Raw genomic sequence first — 15,873 nt, forward strand, 5'->3', positions numbered from 1 at the left:
TAGAACTGGCTTCACCTTTAATTTGCCGTCCCCTTATGTCCTGCGTGCAAGCACAGTCAAAATAACACTCAACTGCAAGTCAAGTAAATGCAATCACCAGGTATATATTTCACCGTATGTGATGTTAGTGAGTTAATTTTGTGTAAAGTGGTTCACACTAAACCAGTATATAAGAACTAGATTGTACAGTTTGTGTTGTAAACAACCAGCAGTAGATGTAAACGTCTCTCTTTGGGAAATGAAATCTGCTGCAGCAAAGGAATAGATGGATTTTAAATGTATTTATGGAGGCAGCAACAGAGGTTTGTTTCAAATAAATAGAAACAGAACTTAGCATTTCTCAATTTTTGGTGCACTTGTGTATTTAGAAGTCTAGTTGTGTTCACCGGTTTGGAGGGTGTTAGTATCTGGTCGACACTCTCCGTCTGTCTCACTCCCTCAGTTCATCTGGGTCTGACCACATCTGCCTTTTAATTGCCTGTGCTTCAATCCCTGCAGTGGAATTCAACACCTCATTAAAGCCTTCGGCAAAACCTGAATCATTTAGGGAAGAACAGGCAATTAAAGAGAATTTGGCACTGAGTTCCTGTTGGCTGATTTATTGATTGGCCAACTGTGGCTGGGTATTTGTCTGTCTCACATCCATCCTCATTTCCGGAGGGGTATTTGCATGTGATGTCTCTCCTCCTGTCATTTATTTAGGTCCGGTCAGGTCATGTGGTTGTTAAATATTATTATAGCATTTGCATTCAGCACAGTAACACATATTTAAACAGGAAGACTAAACACATCTTGCATCTCATGACATAGGTTTGCTGGACTATGCACCGTAACGTCCTCACTTTTATCCAACCTCCCTTCTTTGGCTTTGAGAGGAGCCTCAACACAAACTAATTTGAGTGTTCTGCAAAACAGACTGTGTATGCAGGATTTGGTTTCTAATCACTCTCTTCCCCCACTGGGGCTTTTTCCATCAACAATCAGTCTAATATAGTGACAGTGCTTTGGTTTTGGTGTTAACCAAAAAAAAGTCTGTGTTTTATGAAGAGAAACAGCCAAGTGCTAAAAGCAAAGAGTCTTTTTCCTTGTGGGTGTTTTCTGTGCCTCTGAGTAAAAGGCTCCGTCTTTAATTTGAGCTGCACTCTGGCAAAGATGATTAATGGAATTCCTATGCACTTGGATCGTTTCTCACAGGTGATTTAAAGGTATAATAATCCTTTACGATATTGCTCTGTGGTTTCCAGGCCATTAAAATAACACCAAATGTGTCAGAGGAACACAAACAGTTCATTTAGAATGGATTGCTGGCCCAGCACAAGACTGGGACCCAGACACTGGGGAGCTTTTGCTAAGGTGTCACTTCTCTGGCTGTTTGCATGGAAGAAAAATGGAAAACATTTAGCCCATGCCTCAAATTCCCTGCATAATCTGCACACTTGCAGATAAAGCAATACTCACAGCCCAGCTGACTCTTCAGCAGAAGCCCTATGCACTAGCTGGCATGGCTGCATATTATTACATTTACAGGCAACATATTTCTCCCTGAAATCATTCAATGTTTTCAATTTTACATCATGAAAATATAGTATATGCAGATACATATTGTAATTAAGCTGAAAATCTGAGTATTTTACTGTGTGAAAAAAAAGGATTTTGCTCTACTTCAGTTCCTCTTTTATGTTTACCTCTTTATAGGAAAACACAAACCTAATGTGATGCTTTTGACTCTTGCCTATAGTAGACTAGCTTGGCAACACAACATAGTGCCCTCATTATGTGCCATGCATCACCTACACAAACTAGGGCTATTATAATTAGATTTTTGTTATTTCCTAAAAACTCTGGTAAATAAGAAAAAAATAATAAAGACTAAATCGTGATTATGTTCCTTTATGCTGCATCTGGCTTCAATGCTCAACACAACTGCTAAAGGTGTAATTCTTTTTAAAACACCATTATACAATACCATTATATTTGTGGAAAATCCCTCCTATACTTCCCCTCCATCCCTTACCTGGCTAACTACTTATACATGGTGGAGGTCTCTTGTTTTTAAGTTTGGACTGTCTCATGACCAATGTGAGTTTGCCTTGTTTGATGGTCCCATAATGATAGATCTGATATATATTTTGGATAATTGTGTTAATGTTAAAATTGTCTTTTTACTTTAGTAGATTTGACAACATTTGTATTTAGGCTGTGTTTGTTTGTTAGTTCATTTCATAGACTGTGGATGTGAATTGTTTGTTATAGTTTAGGTTATTTGTCTTTTAGTTAGACATCATCCCAAACTAATCAATAATTCAAATAATGGATTGAAAACCTTAAATCAATCATCATCTGTCCTGACACAAACACACACACAGACACACACACATACACACACAGACACACCACTGAGTTGATTGTTCCTGGAACTAGAATATTAAAGGATAACAGTCCTCAACCTAAACTTTACAATAGTAGTTTGCCATGATTTCACTGACTGCCTTTACACTGAGGTTGCTTTCACACAATGTATTGGCTTTTCTTCAGGTAAAGAGCACTAATTACTATTTAGACAGCAATTCATTCCTTGATTTCATTTTATTTAGGACTGCTGGTGCCAGCAGGGTCAGTGCTACAAATGTCTGCTTTATTTCTACATTGCCTCTCTCTCGGCACTTTTATTATGAAATGCAGAATAATATCCAGCTGACTGTTAAAAAACATTACACTATACAGTACATTCACATCCATACACATTAAAATGAAACTAAATTTGACAAAATCACAATGTATTATACAAGTATAACACATATAAATGATTGTCATATAGTAATAATGATGAGACCAAACCTGTCTTTTTTGACTAGTGAATATATTTGCGTTGTCTCTGTGAGTAAATGCAATCACTCCCTTGCCATGTATTGATAGAAATGTTGCTATAACACAGGGCACAGTAGCTTACGGGTTCATTGACACCAAATCAATTAACCGATTCAACAAAGCTAAACTTTATTATGTAATATACTTAGATACAAAAATGTTAATTATTTCTATCTGTGGTGCAGTTACTTTGGTCGAATGGTCTTCAATCAATGATTGCTTAATCCTTAAACTACATTTATATTTGAGCAATAATAATGAGGTTCAGTTACATTGATCTCTGTCTGACCTTTGCTCTATAGTACTATGTGGGAAAACTGCCAAAAGCAAAGTAGTTAAAATCCCTCTGCAAATCAGAGGTGTAGAGGGGAGAAGCTACAGGTTATGTACTTCTGGCTGTCAGGCACTTAAAACACTAGACACAGCTCTCAGAGAGCAGGCAGAGACAAGGGGCTCAGCCAAAACCAAGACACTCAGCTAAGCCTTTCTCAGGCAGGAAATCCTACTTGTTAAGACACACACACACACACACACACACACACACACACACACACACACACACACACACACATTGTTGCAATGTTACAATCAGGGACTTAACAAAAACTTGAATTTATTTACTGGAGGCTTACCCTATTTTATCCCTATATACCTAATCCGATACCCATACTCGAACCTTTACATTACCTTTCTCAATCATTGACCCAAAAACCAGCTTTTCGCAAAGTGGGGACACAGCTTATGTCCCCAACTGTCCCCTAATAACCAATCTTCTACATGAAATTTGTCCCAAAAGTGGCCTATGACAGTTACACACAGCTGCACACAGAGTTGGTATTGGTTCATTCTGTGAATTCCCAGCGAGTCCTTATACAGTAAATATAAGCAGGATGGTTGTAGTGCTGGGCCAGCTGTAATTAAAAATATTCAGGGGCCCCTGATAGGAGGTTTAAAAATAGTTTGTTTTTAATATGCAGTTTTGATATGTCCCACTGTTACTATTTGTAAGTCAACTATTATTGTTGGATGAATAAATAGATTTGCACACTATTCTCTTCCCCGTAAAACATTATCGGAGTCACTCCATCTTAGGAAACTAATTCATCTTCTGAAAGTAGGACTTTATTGCAGTAAGGCCTTAAGTAATATAATAATCATTTGACATTTTAGGGAGCTGACAAAGATGGCTTTCCACCCTTTTCCTGTCGCCATGGGATGATTAATATCTAAAAACGGATGCTATATACTGTACACACTTTCGGTCAGGCACACAGTATCTGCAGTAGGTTGACAAAATAAATGCAATGCAAACACCTCTTTGATTATCCAATAATACCCTCCACAGGCACATGCGTTTACTTGTTGATCTAGTCTTGTGTACAGGTGTCACAATGGATAATTACAAAGGGTAATTGGGCTCATTGAAGCTGCCCATACCGCTGGGTATGACATATAAATTAAGCATGAAAATAACACTCAACCAAAACTTCTCTTTAATAGAAACTCTCTCTTTTTTGAGAAATGTGCAGTTCATCAACCAAACACAAAGACTGAAAAAAGGAAGAAACGACGAGTATGTCCAAAAGAAAATATACCGTTTACTAGCACCTCTATCAATATCTAATTTACATATTCTGTTCAAAAACACAAGTAAAATGAGACTTAATGAGGTTTAGTTGTGCTGACAGAGTGTATATTTTAATGGAAAATAATACACTGTAAATGTTCCTCCAACTGTGAAGCCAAAATATCCCAAATATGAGAGCCATCTTGTGCTTGTGAGTCATAGTCTGTGCAGAGGTGATCCGGGAGAGAAGCTGCAATATCGAGGTCTCACTGATAAATGCACCCAGCCAACAAGGAGTCAGTCTCAGCTGTCAAACATAATGAATGTTTTTCATAGCAATTAATACCCAATTAAAGCCAAACTTATTGGACAAACACCTAAAAATACATTAGTAAGATGAGAAACAACTAGCATGACATGAACCGTCTTTTGACAAATAATATTTGCTGTGCCCATGTCGCATCTGCTAACATGGAGGACTGTCCTATACCTATACCTATGCTGTGTCCCGTTATCATGGTCCATCACATTGTATTGGCTTCACTTTCAGGGAAGTCAGGTCATCCACCTTTAGAGTCTATATTCCTATAAAAGAGCCATGAAAGCTATTTCACTATGACATTGAGTTGAGCTAAGCTAAAGGTAAATTAAACTGTCTTCTGACTGTAGCTTCATACCAACTGTATAGTCACAAGAGTATCTGTGTCAGATACTCTGTATCCCCCCCCCCCCCCGAAAGTGTTGAACCTCTGCTTTTAATGAACAGCCCCACAAAGAGTGTGTGGCATGTCCTGAAGCTTCTGGTGACCCAGACTCTGGGGAAATAGGAGGAACCATCTGCAAAATTAAAGCCCACATAACCTCCTGTTTCTCAGTGGAGTACTTTTCCAGGCTCATCATATTATCAATTATATCTCTGGAATATATCCACCCTAGGATTGTGGGGAAGTCATGTAGAATTTATATTTGGCTGGTTGGCTTGATATTTTTCAGTGCATGATTTCCACTCTCTCCTTCAGCTGTCTGTTAAAAGAAACAGAAGGTTAAAAAGATGCCAGATGTTTAAAGTGTCTCTTGTGTCTGTGTGTGTGTGCATTTGTCAATTGGAAGCCCGATTCCAAAACTTGCAATGCAAGCAAGCATGTCCAAAGTGAACAGAATATCAATAACCTACCTCTTAAAGAAGTAATGGCTACCTCTGGTCGTGCTGAAGGTGACATTGTTTTCGTAATGGCTGTCACAAGGACCAATGTTGAAACTTGAATTGATTTGCAGTTATGTTTTCTCCCTCTTGCGCTTAAAGCCCATGCATCAGTTATTGCTGTATATGCTGATGCCAAGGTCATTTTGAACATAAGAATGATAGAGTCTGACATTAGCCCCATTGCTTCTGAATGGGCAGATGCTTCGCTTCGGAAAGTAGGTTGCCAAGTGTCTGCTTTGATAACCCATCGGCGCTGGCTGAGAGGAGTTGGCAGGCTTGGGAAGGGAAACTCCCTGTGCATTTACTCAGTGTAGATAGACTCTGCTGCATTACCATTTAGAGCACAATGAACAACACCGTCAGACTATATTTCACACAGGGACATACACACACACATTTATCCTTAATGCAGCTATTTGGAGAACACGGAACACATGTTGATATGGACATGCTATTTTGATTTACCATTGACTGTGATAACAAATTGTTAGGGAATTATGTGAAGCTTACTGAGGCATGCCAATTATTAATGGGCTGTTTTTCACATTGACCCTTCTCTGTTCTAGTAAACATCTCAAAGCATTTTAAAAAGTTACAAGGGGGACAGAAAAAACGTTTCATCTAGGATTATGGCCAATTGTGAATTTTCATTATCTTCGGTTCTTGATAGCCCACAGTAATTTGATTCCATCTGCCACTTCCAGTAAAATTAAAAAGATTATTGCCTTTCTCCACTTCCTTGAAAAAAGGTGCCCATATACAGTATTATCACCCCAACTTTCACAGTCAAAGTGGAAGTGCATTTATATCATGAGTAATTCAGCTCACTTGTACTTATACCAGATTAAGTATTCTGTCAGTAAGATCAAATCTGGCTGTTGAAAACTAATATTTGAAAATTGTTCAACATTTTTACAAACACAATAGCGATAAATTAGACTGTATTAAGTAGCTGTGAGGTCATGTCATCTACTTATCTCAGTACCAGAACAAACAGCTGCTTCCATCTCACTCTGTCCTAACCATAGGTCAAGGGTCTGCAGCTACCAGTAGCCTTCCACATGGACAGGACGACTTGACGTAGTAATGATTTTACCCTACAGAGCTGTGTGAAATAAATGAGTGCTCACTCTGCAGCTACTTTTGGGGACTGAAATGTCTCATAGCTGACTGAGCAGTCACTGACTTTGAGGGGGTGGTCCCGCTTCAACTGTAAACATGGACAGAATTGGCATTTTGGTTGTCTTTTTCATTAATTCTGATGTGGTTAATAAGGGTTGTCAGGTTTCTTCTTTAGCTAACTATCTACAGCCTGGTTTGAATTTTATTTTCTCGTTTCCATTACTTGTCTCTCTTGACATTGCTCTACCCATTGAGATCCTTCACACACTCTTATCCACTTCTACCCCTCTTTCAAATCTTTACGCTCTTTCAACTTCCTTCCTGCCTCCTTCTCTGCTCTGTCCTCCTATAGCTGGTGACCTCCCTTGCTTCAGTGGTGGCAGGTAGCACCAGTGAGCACAGGGACAGACACACTGAAATAATGAGAGCTGGCTGTTAGAGGACAGGCCTTAGCTACTGCAGCCCCTCAAATTCACTGTTTCCAATGCCTACAATCACATTTAGAAATGATTACAACAATGCACTTTAAAACTATTAATCACAAATAAGCTCTGACATTTTTGGACAAGTGGAGCAAGCCGTGTCTCTTGGAGGGTTGAATGTTATTTAATCTGACAAAGGCGTGGGCGGGGAAAACTAAATATGTTGTACATTTGTACATGTGCTTTGTGGATAATCCTGAGATCTTTGACACTTGAGTGACTCTAGCTAAAGTTTGCTTGTCTATGTGTTTTGATGGACTTCAACTCTCCTGAGATAAGTTATGATACTGCATGTTTTATTACTCATATGCACAATGTGTTTGGAAACTATAGTTGCACATAAAAGTGAGTTCAACAGCCTTTTCTTCAGAAGAGTTAAAAGGTTACATTAGTAATAAGGCAAAACAACAAGTGTGCTCCACCACAGATGGAGCAGGAATAGGAAACTTGAACTGATGCATCGTAGGTTGTCACTGAGCAGTTGAAAGAGTTTGGCTTTGACAATGTGAAGGAAAGAAACAAGTGTTATTGTGATATATTTGGAGCCGCAGGAGTTTTGTTGGATGGCATAGTGGTGCAGTGGTTAACATGACATGGAGGTTCTTGGTTCGAACCTAATGTTCAGCCAGGGTCTCTGCGTGGAGTATCCATGTTCTTCCCATGTCTGTGTGGGCTTTTTCCAGGTACTCCAGCCCCCTCGCAAAGTTGAAAGACATGCAGGTTAGGTGAAATGGAAACTCTTAACAATTAGTTGTAGTAGGTGAGAACGGTTGTTTGTCTCTGTATGTTGGCCCTGCAATACTACAGCGACCTGTCCGAGGTTTACCCTGCTTCTCGCTCAATTTCAGCTGGAATTGGCTCCAGCCAGTCCGCAACCCTCAAAGGAGAAGCAGCATAGATAATGAATGGAGTTTTATTGGTGGGGTGATTTCGGGTCTTGTGGTTATGTCCCTTGAACGCCAAAGAAAGGATCTTTCCCTGGGGGGGCTACAAGGTGAATGCCCAACCCCATTGGAGTTGTTGGAAGATGAAAGCTAAGAGGGCTGGAGAATACAAATTGCTGAGCGCAACCAAGCTTGCTGATAAGAATGGACATTAGGAGATGGAGAGGACTCCAAAAGTTCAGGAATATGCTGATCTCTATCTCTGGTTTAGTAGAGCTTTTGATCCTTGAATATTGTAAGCATTTTCTTGTCTGAGAGAGCATTGAATAAGGTGTGCGCTCAGTGTGGAAATGGCATGAGTTTTATGTGTGGTCATTGTTACTTAACTGAAAACACAAACATTTTGAGAGAGCAATTAGGGTAACACATTTCTGTTTTGTTTGACTTCCATGTGAACTGTTAAACTCACTGTGATCAACTGCCTTAATGTCCTGTCACCTCTACTTTCACACTGTTAAATACTCAAATGTTAGTATATTAACAATGCTGGAACCATAAATTATGGGAAACTTAAAGCTGTCACAAAGTCCATTGGCCTCACTCCTCACTGATTTCCTGTTATCCATCTTTCTCTCTCTCTGTCTCTCTCTCTCTCTCTCTCACACACACACACACACACAGATTATTTATCCCTTCAACATTATTCCAACCTAAACCTTTTAAAAGCAGTATTTCTGGGCAGTCGTGTACTCTTGTGTACCATGGGCTGTGACATTGAGATACAGATCTTTTGTTGTGTCAAATTAATTAGCTGGGCATAGTGCCTGCTCCACTCAGTTTGACCCTTACTGTGTCTGTGTGTGTGTGTGTGTGTTTGACCATGTGAGCAAAACCTTATTTTGTGTTGAGGTGCTTATCTTTTGTGTTGCCTCAGTTTGTTTGCACAGTATTTTCCATTTGATCTCATCATTTCTTCTGAAGGTTCAGCTCTCATGGCCTAACAGTTTTTATTTGTGCACCGACATTCTGCCAATCAACACATATTTATTGCAAAGCCCATTCTAGATCATAATTCTGACTTTTTAATTTTTCCTTTACAAGCATTCAAATGATGTCCCGATCCATATGTAGACCAATATTCAATGCCGTTATTAAAATGTTTTGAAAGTTAATTGAACTCGTACATAGGAGGCTTGTGCATGTGCGTATCAAGGTCACATGGATGTGTTTATGTTTTCTGCAAACAACTAAGAGTTTGTATGTTTTCCCTGTGCACCTTACTTTAAATTATGTTCGATTAATAATCTGAGGGCATCGCTCTTATTCACAGGTCTACTTATCTTGTAATATTTCCTCCTTTCCTTTTCTCCAGAACATCTTAAGCATCTCCTGTTTCAGTTTCTGTCTTCTAGCTCTCTAATTTGCCAGCAACTGGCTCAAGAAAATGCACATAGAACAGATTAGTGCTATCAGATTTGTTTTGTCAAGATCATAAACTTCGAAGAATCTGGTGAGTATACATTATTGATTCATCAAGTATGTGCAATTTAGTGCACATACTTCATTGTACAACCCTGTTTCCTAAAAACTACTCTTTGCAACTACACAGCAACTGCAGGTATGTTTTGTAATCACATAGTCACTTGCTGATTGTGTTTACTCATATATTTGTTAATGACTGCAGAGTTACCATGAGGTGGAGTTAGTGGCAGGTAGAAAGAGCATGAATTAGACACTAGACCATAGTTCTCCACCGGCCTGTCTGTGGTTAGGGTTAAACTACAAATCCATGTTGGTTTAGGTCTGGTAAAGATGGTGGTTTTTGGTTTGTAAACAAACATGTTGCATTGAAGTCACTGGAGTATTTTTCTTCCCAATGTTTAACCAAAAGTTACATTTAACCGAAAGTTAAATATTGCTGTAGTCACTAAAAAACTACACTATATTGTGCTTCAGTTGCAGTTTAGTCATTAAGCTAAAATATCTACTGCTGTGCATAATAATTGGGGCAAGAAGCCAATTTAAAGTCATACTTGGATGGTGAGACTAGCCCCTCTAAGTTTATAATGCATGAATAACAGCACAGCACAGATTGGACATCCATAAAGACTGTCAGTAACCTGTCAGTTATTTAATCCCAAAAAATAACAAGTTTTGTCAAACCTTGGCAGAAAATGGCATGTCCTTCTTCTAAAGCCTGAACAATAGACCAGCTCCAACTTTCAAACAGTCTGTCATGCCCCATCTTTATCCAGTTAATCCTTTGTGTGGCTCGTAAGCAATAATAATCAAGGTTATAGTGGAGGGGAATGAAAACAGCGACATGAATGAGGTGGAGGTTGTCTTTTATTTACTGCAAAGACCTGAGTGCTCTCAATAAGGTTCAGGGAAGACCAACATTATGAGAAAAGCTCAATAACCGAGGCAGGCCAGTGTCACTTGGATTTACTGGGGGCAAAGCCAATCATAACCAATTTCATCACACACGTTTGTGAACACCTGCAGTTGTCTAGTGTGTGACAGAGAAAGGTGGGTATGAGGTGACAAGTGATCAAGCCAACTAACGCACAGCACTTTTACTGCATACCTGCTGTGGCCACTCGGATTTACCACTGGACCCACCGGCAAATGTGTGAAGATATCGACACTGTCTCTGGTTTCAGAGTCTGATGACTAGTGAGTAGATGCTCACCAACTATCTTTCCTTTTCGAGTCCAATCAGTGGATAATGTGCCTCTTTTAAGCACTCTTCATTCATGACAAAATAAATTGTGAATCAGAATTATTTCTGTGCAGTCCACTTACAACCATAGGTGCAGTTTGAACTAAAGGGTTTTGGGGTTCACAAAAGAAATCTGAGGGTATTGTACTACAGAGGCTTCATTGACACACAAAAGGGAATAATCAGGATAACAGCTGGTTATGCCTAAAGATGGAATAGCTCATGGATTGCCATAGAAACCAAACTCAACTACAAGAGCTCGCAGTTTGCTCCCAAGCAAAACTGAGCCTTAGCAACAGATGAGACTGCACCCACCCTGCCCACTGAGAACTACATGCACATCACTGGAATGCACACAACTACAGCCAAAACTATAATGAGGTGTGGCTGCCTGTGAGGACGGTGAAGGGGGGGGGTTATTTGCCACTAAGGCTTTGAGTGACCCCTCCCTGAATCAACACACACACCAACAAAGCATACTTATGTGTACACTATCTGTAGTGTTGTGTTGATGTGGTGCCAATTTTCATTTGAGATTACATGTACATCAGAGCAGGTGTTCTGTATGTTGCATTACATCAAGTGTGTGTTATGTTATATGCACATGTCCTATCAATTCGTATGAATGGTAAATCTATTTTTTTCAATTTTTCCTCTGATTCCCACTTTGTTTCCTTCCTCATCTAATGCCAATAGATTTCTGCCAAACCAATCTGGCATGGCTGCTAATTTCTGATTTGTCCCGGAACAACAGAATATCAAAGTGCCTTTGTCCCCAGGATGTCTACGCTGAGGGGAAACCACCTCACAGGGAGAAACCAATCCTGTGATGTTTAAGAGACTAAAGATTTTTGACAGAGAGGTAATTGACATTATTCAAAATGTTGTGGCGTGACTGATAGGACTTTCAATGAAACCTTGCATCTTGACCAGTAGAGATGAAGATATGGGATGTTACTCAAACAAACAAATGTGTGCATGTGCAGTCGCAAAAATAAAAAACACACATACAAGCCTTGGCCGACTGGAACAGTTTTGCTGTTAGATTACATCTCCGTCTGATCTGGTTCAAAAAAAATAAATTAATAAATGTCACCCCCTCCCACGGGCCAGACTGTAAACAAAAATCACAAATGCTGCTCACTACAACAAACAGATGACACGTCTGAGAGACCAAAGAAGCATCTACAAATTATTCATGCTCTCTGTTTTAAATCACCATCAGTCATTGTTGAAGTGATTATTAAGCAGCGGCGGATGGTAGAGAGGGATGAAGGCAGGAAAAATAAAGGACTGGAAGAGAGATTTCATACGAGAAGAGAAAAAAGAGAAAAAGATGACAGAGTTCAGTGGAAGCATGTGGGCTGATAATGAATGTTTGGAGAGACACTTCTAAGCAGTATTGTCAGCAGCGCTGGACACTGAGCACACAACACTGTCCAATGATCATTAAACATTTCCTTTTAAATTCTTTAATTTCATAGCCTAATCTGTATATATATGATGTTAGAAACAAAATGAGAGATTTCGAGAATAACATCATGAGTCGTAATATTATGACAATCTAACCTAACCACTCCCACTGTATCTAGAATCTTAATTACCAATGTAGCTGTCTAAAGAAACTATGAGAACCCTATGAATGGCACACAGATGGCACCACCACGTCACCACTCCTCCAAGAAAGAGATTATTATTATTTTTTTTATTCATAAAACCCATTTACTAAAGCATAACAACAAATTGCTCTACATTCCTCATTCTAATGCAACTGAGGGGCTGATCTTCTGATATTGCATCTCTAAAAATGAGCACACAACATATATACAATACATAACACATATATTAATGTTATGTTACTATTCTGGTAAAATTCGGACTCGATTATATTTCCCACTAAGTGGTCCTAGCACTTGGTCGATATATCAATATTGTTATATTGTAATATATACTCTCAGTTTTATTTTGTACTTTTGTCTGAGAACATTTTTACACAAGTGATTTGACTTCTACTTGAGAAAAATGTCTTTAAAGAAACAGTCTTGCAATGCAATTGCATTCTTTTGCTTCCACCCCTGAGATAGAGACAAAGGAAACATGTCACCTGAATCTAAAAACCTGAGGGAACCACTGATAATAATGAAAATATTCTCTTCTGAGTTTGAATCTATTGACTTTCAACTCATTTCATTCATGGAGAGATTTAAGGAAAACCCTGTGATTTTTTCTTCCTCTGCTCATTTAAATCAATATTTAAAGATACAGTATGTATATATTTAATGTACAAAGACCGACATGCATATGTTTAGGTTTACCTTTTAGAAAAAATGCAGAACAGTCGATCCAGCTTCAGAAAACTGTATCAGATTCCTACAGCACTTTACCTGAAACAAACATTTGACACCCCTTAGAGTGAGTAATGAGTGACAGAGCTGAGTGACAGTCTGTACGTTTGGATGTGGAAACTGTCTTTGGATCGGTGATAAAGGGCAGAACAATTTCTTCAGTCTGAGAAACTTGATATTCAGGAAGTTAACAGCCAGTTATTTATCAGGTTTGATACATACCCTCAGCAACCGAATGACAACTTGATATGTTTTTGTGTAGATGCTGTAGTTTGTGTGTGAGTCAGAATGGTGGATTGAAGATGGAAATAAAACAAGTATCATTTAATAGTCAGCAATGTTTATAGCGGGTTGCACTCTTCACGTTTATGAGTATGTGAATTCAAAGTCAATAAATTCAGCAGGTAACTGGTGTAATTTAACCTTTAAATAAATATTTGTCACAAAAGAATTTTAAACAAACAATTCAAACAGTGCAGCGGTAATTCTGCTTCTCGTATATAGAACAATGTGTGTTTTATTATTTATTGTGAATGGCTGCCTACTTGGCAATTGAATAATTTGACCACTTATGATAATGTCTTAGTCAAATGACAAAAGGAGTTTTCGTTTCATGCACTTTCAATCATTATTATACACACTCCAGTTTGCTGAAATGATAATGATAGTACTTCTGTAAGTACTACTTAATAATTAAAAAAAATAAGAGATGGAGACATTTATATTGTAAAGGGAAAAATGCATTTTTCTAACTTTAATTAATTAAATGATTTTTGTCTTGAGAAGAATTTGCATGATATCATTAAATACATTGTTTGTTTGTTTTTATCTTTTGAGCTTAAATACGTTTTAAGCTTCTATTTGTTTATGTGAGCCAGGTATTATAGGTAAAGCACATTCACATAATTAGTGCGATCCAGGTTGGATGTCATGGCTGCTGTCTCCATCCAGCAGCTGTTTTTCTAACTTGGGTTTTGACAAGAATACTCTCACAAACCGCTTCTTCCAGTCCACATACAAGGAAGTATATTCTTTGGTTATTGTCTAATTTTCTTTTCTTGCTATTTTCTCAGCTTTTTTAGCATTTTGGTTTTAAAATCATGGTCCATATTTATCAGATGCTCCAGAGCTGCATCTAAGCCTGAAAATCTTTGACATAATTTATATACCTTTTGTTTTACATACATTTACAATATTTAGGTTCAATATTTAGGAGGGGATTTACTTCAGTGTTCAATATCAGCATAGAAATATATTGTTTCAGATGTCTTCACAGTGGTAGGGAAAGGTGAATATAAAAATGTTTTTCTATCATTTCTCTACTGTTGTCATGGTCTAAGCAGGTTTTTTCAGGTTACCCTGCATTAAGTGCCCCGTCAGCGTCCCCACTGATAGTTTTTCTTATCGTCCCTCACCCTAACTATGTAAAAACATTCTCTCTCTACATCAGAGACTCCTGCTGTCTCACTGTTTCCACCTGTAATCTGTTTTCCTCATGTACAGTCACAATCTGTCTCTCCCTCTTTTCTTCCCACTTTCTCACACTGTCATTCTGCTCCTCTCCTCTAACGGTGTAGTTGTCAATCAGAGAGAAGAGTGGGCCAGACACACAGCTGTTCTCAGAGGGTCACACAGAGAGGTCACGGCCAGTAGGGCCTGTTGACAGATTTGCGCTTGTTATCCAGAGCTGATACTGGGGACAAATTAGATCCCTGCAGTGGGGGAAGTTGCTCCAACGCTCCAGGCGTCATGAAAATCTACAACCCTATACTGCCAGACAGATTGCTGATAGACAATCCAGGGAAACAAGCAATCCTTCCCAAATTTCCACAGATATTGTACAAATACACAGTGTGGGGTGTGATTGCAGAAGTAGAATTCGCCCAACAGTTCTCTTATGAAACCACATTTAAATTTAAAAGATCTGGATGTTTTGGATCTGCCCTGAATTACACACAGTGATGGATGTCATTTGCCTTAACAGGACTGGATCTGCACCAAAATGTAATGGATTGATTCTTGGGTCGTGGCCCAGCCCTCCACATGATTTCATGGAAAACGTCAGAGAAGTTTTTGCGTGATCATGTTTACAAACAAACGCAGATGAAAACATAAACTACTTGGTGGAGATAATATAAGAAGTCATTCTACTGGTACCATTAAAGGTACTTGACTTTAAAGGCTATTGATTATTTATTAACTATCATTATTTATCACTCATAGGAATCATTTTAAATGTGCATTTGTAACAGTATTATTGATGTAGTCTAATAAAATGTATAGGAGTTATAGATCGCAGCATGAGATTTCACAAAAAGTATTTAGACTTGAAACGATCTTCTGCAATCAATGTTTTAATAAACACTTCACAGTTTTTATTTTGGTTTTGAGTCTTAAAACAACACAATACTAAATTGTCAGTAACTTAAACAAGCACTATCACCTCGTTCTATGTCATTCAGTATCTTGCCTCATTTAACGTTAGATAGACTGACACAATATTTTAGAGATGCTGGATCAGTCACTATACATTCAGAACTGCTTAGTGGGACCAGGACTAGAATCGATTGAGTTGTGCTCAGCAACAAGATGTTTTAGTTTGATTCAAATGAAAAAAGCTGTGAGTGATCCATGTGTGCTGCTGCCCATCAGCGTTGTTCAGATGTCATATTGTGAATC

This window comes from Paralichthys olivaceus, chromosome 1, assembly GCF_024713975.1.
Source record: "Paralichthys olivaceus isolate ysfri-2021 chromosome 1, ASM2471397v2, whole genome shotgun sequence".
In the NCBI taxonomy this organism is placed as follows: domain Eukaryota; kingdom Metazoa; phylum Chordata; class Actinopteri; order Pleuronectiformes; family Paralichthyidae; genus Paralichthys; species Paralichthys olivaceus.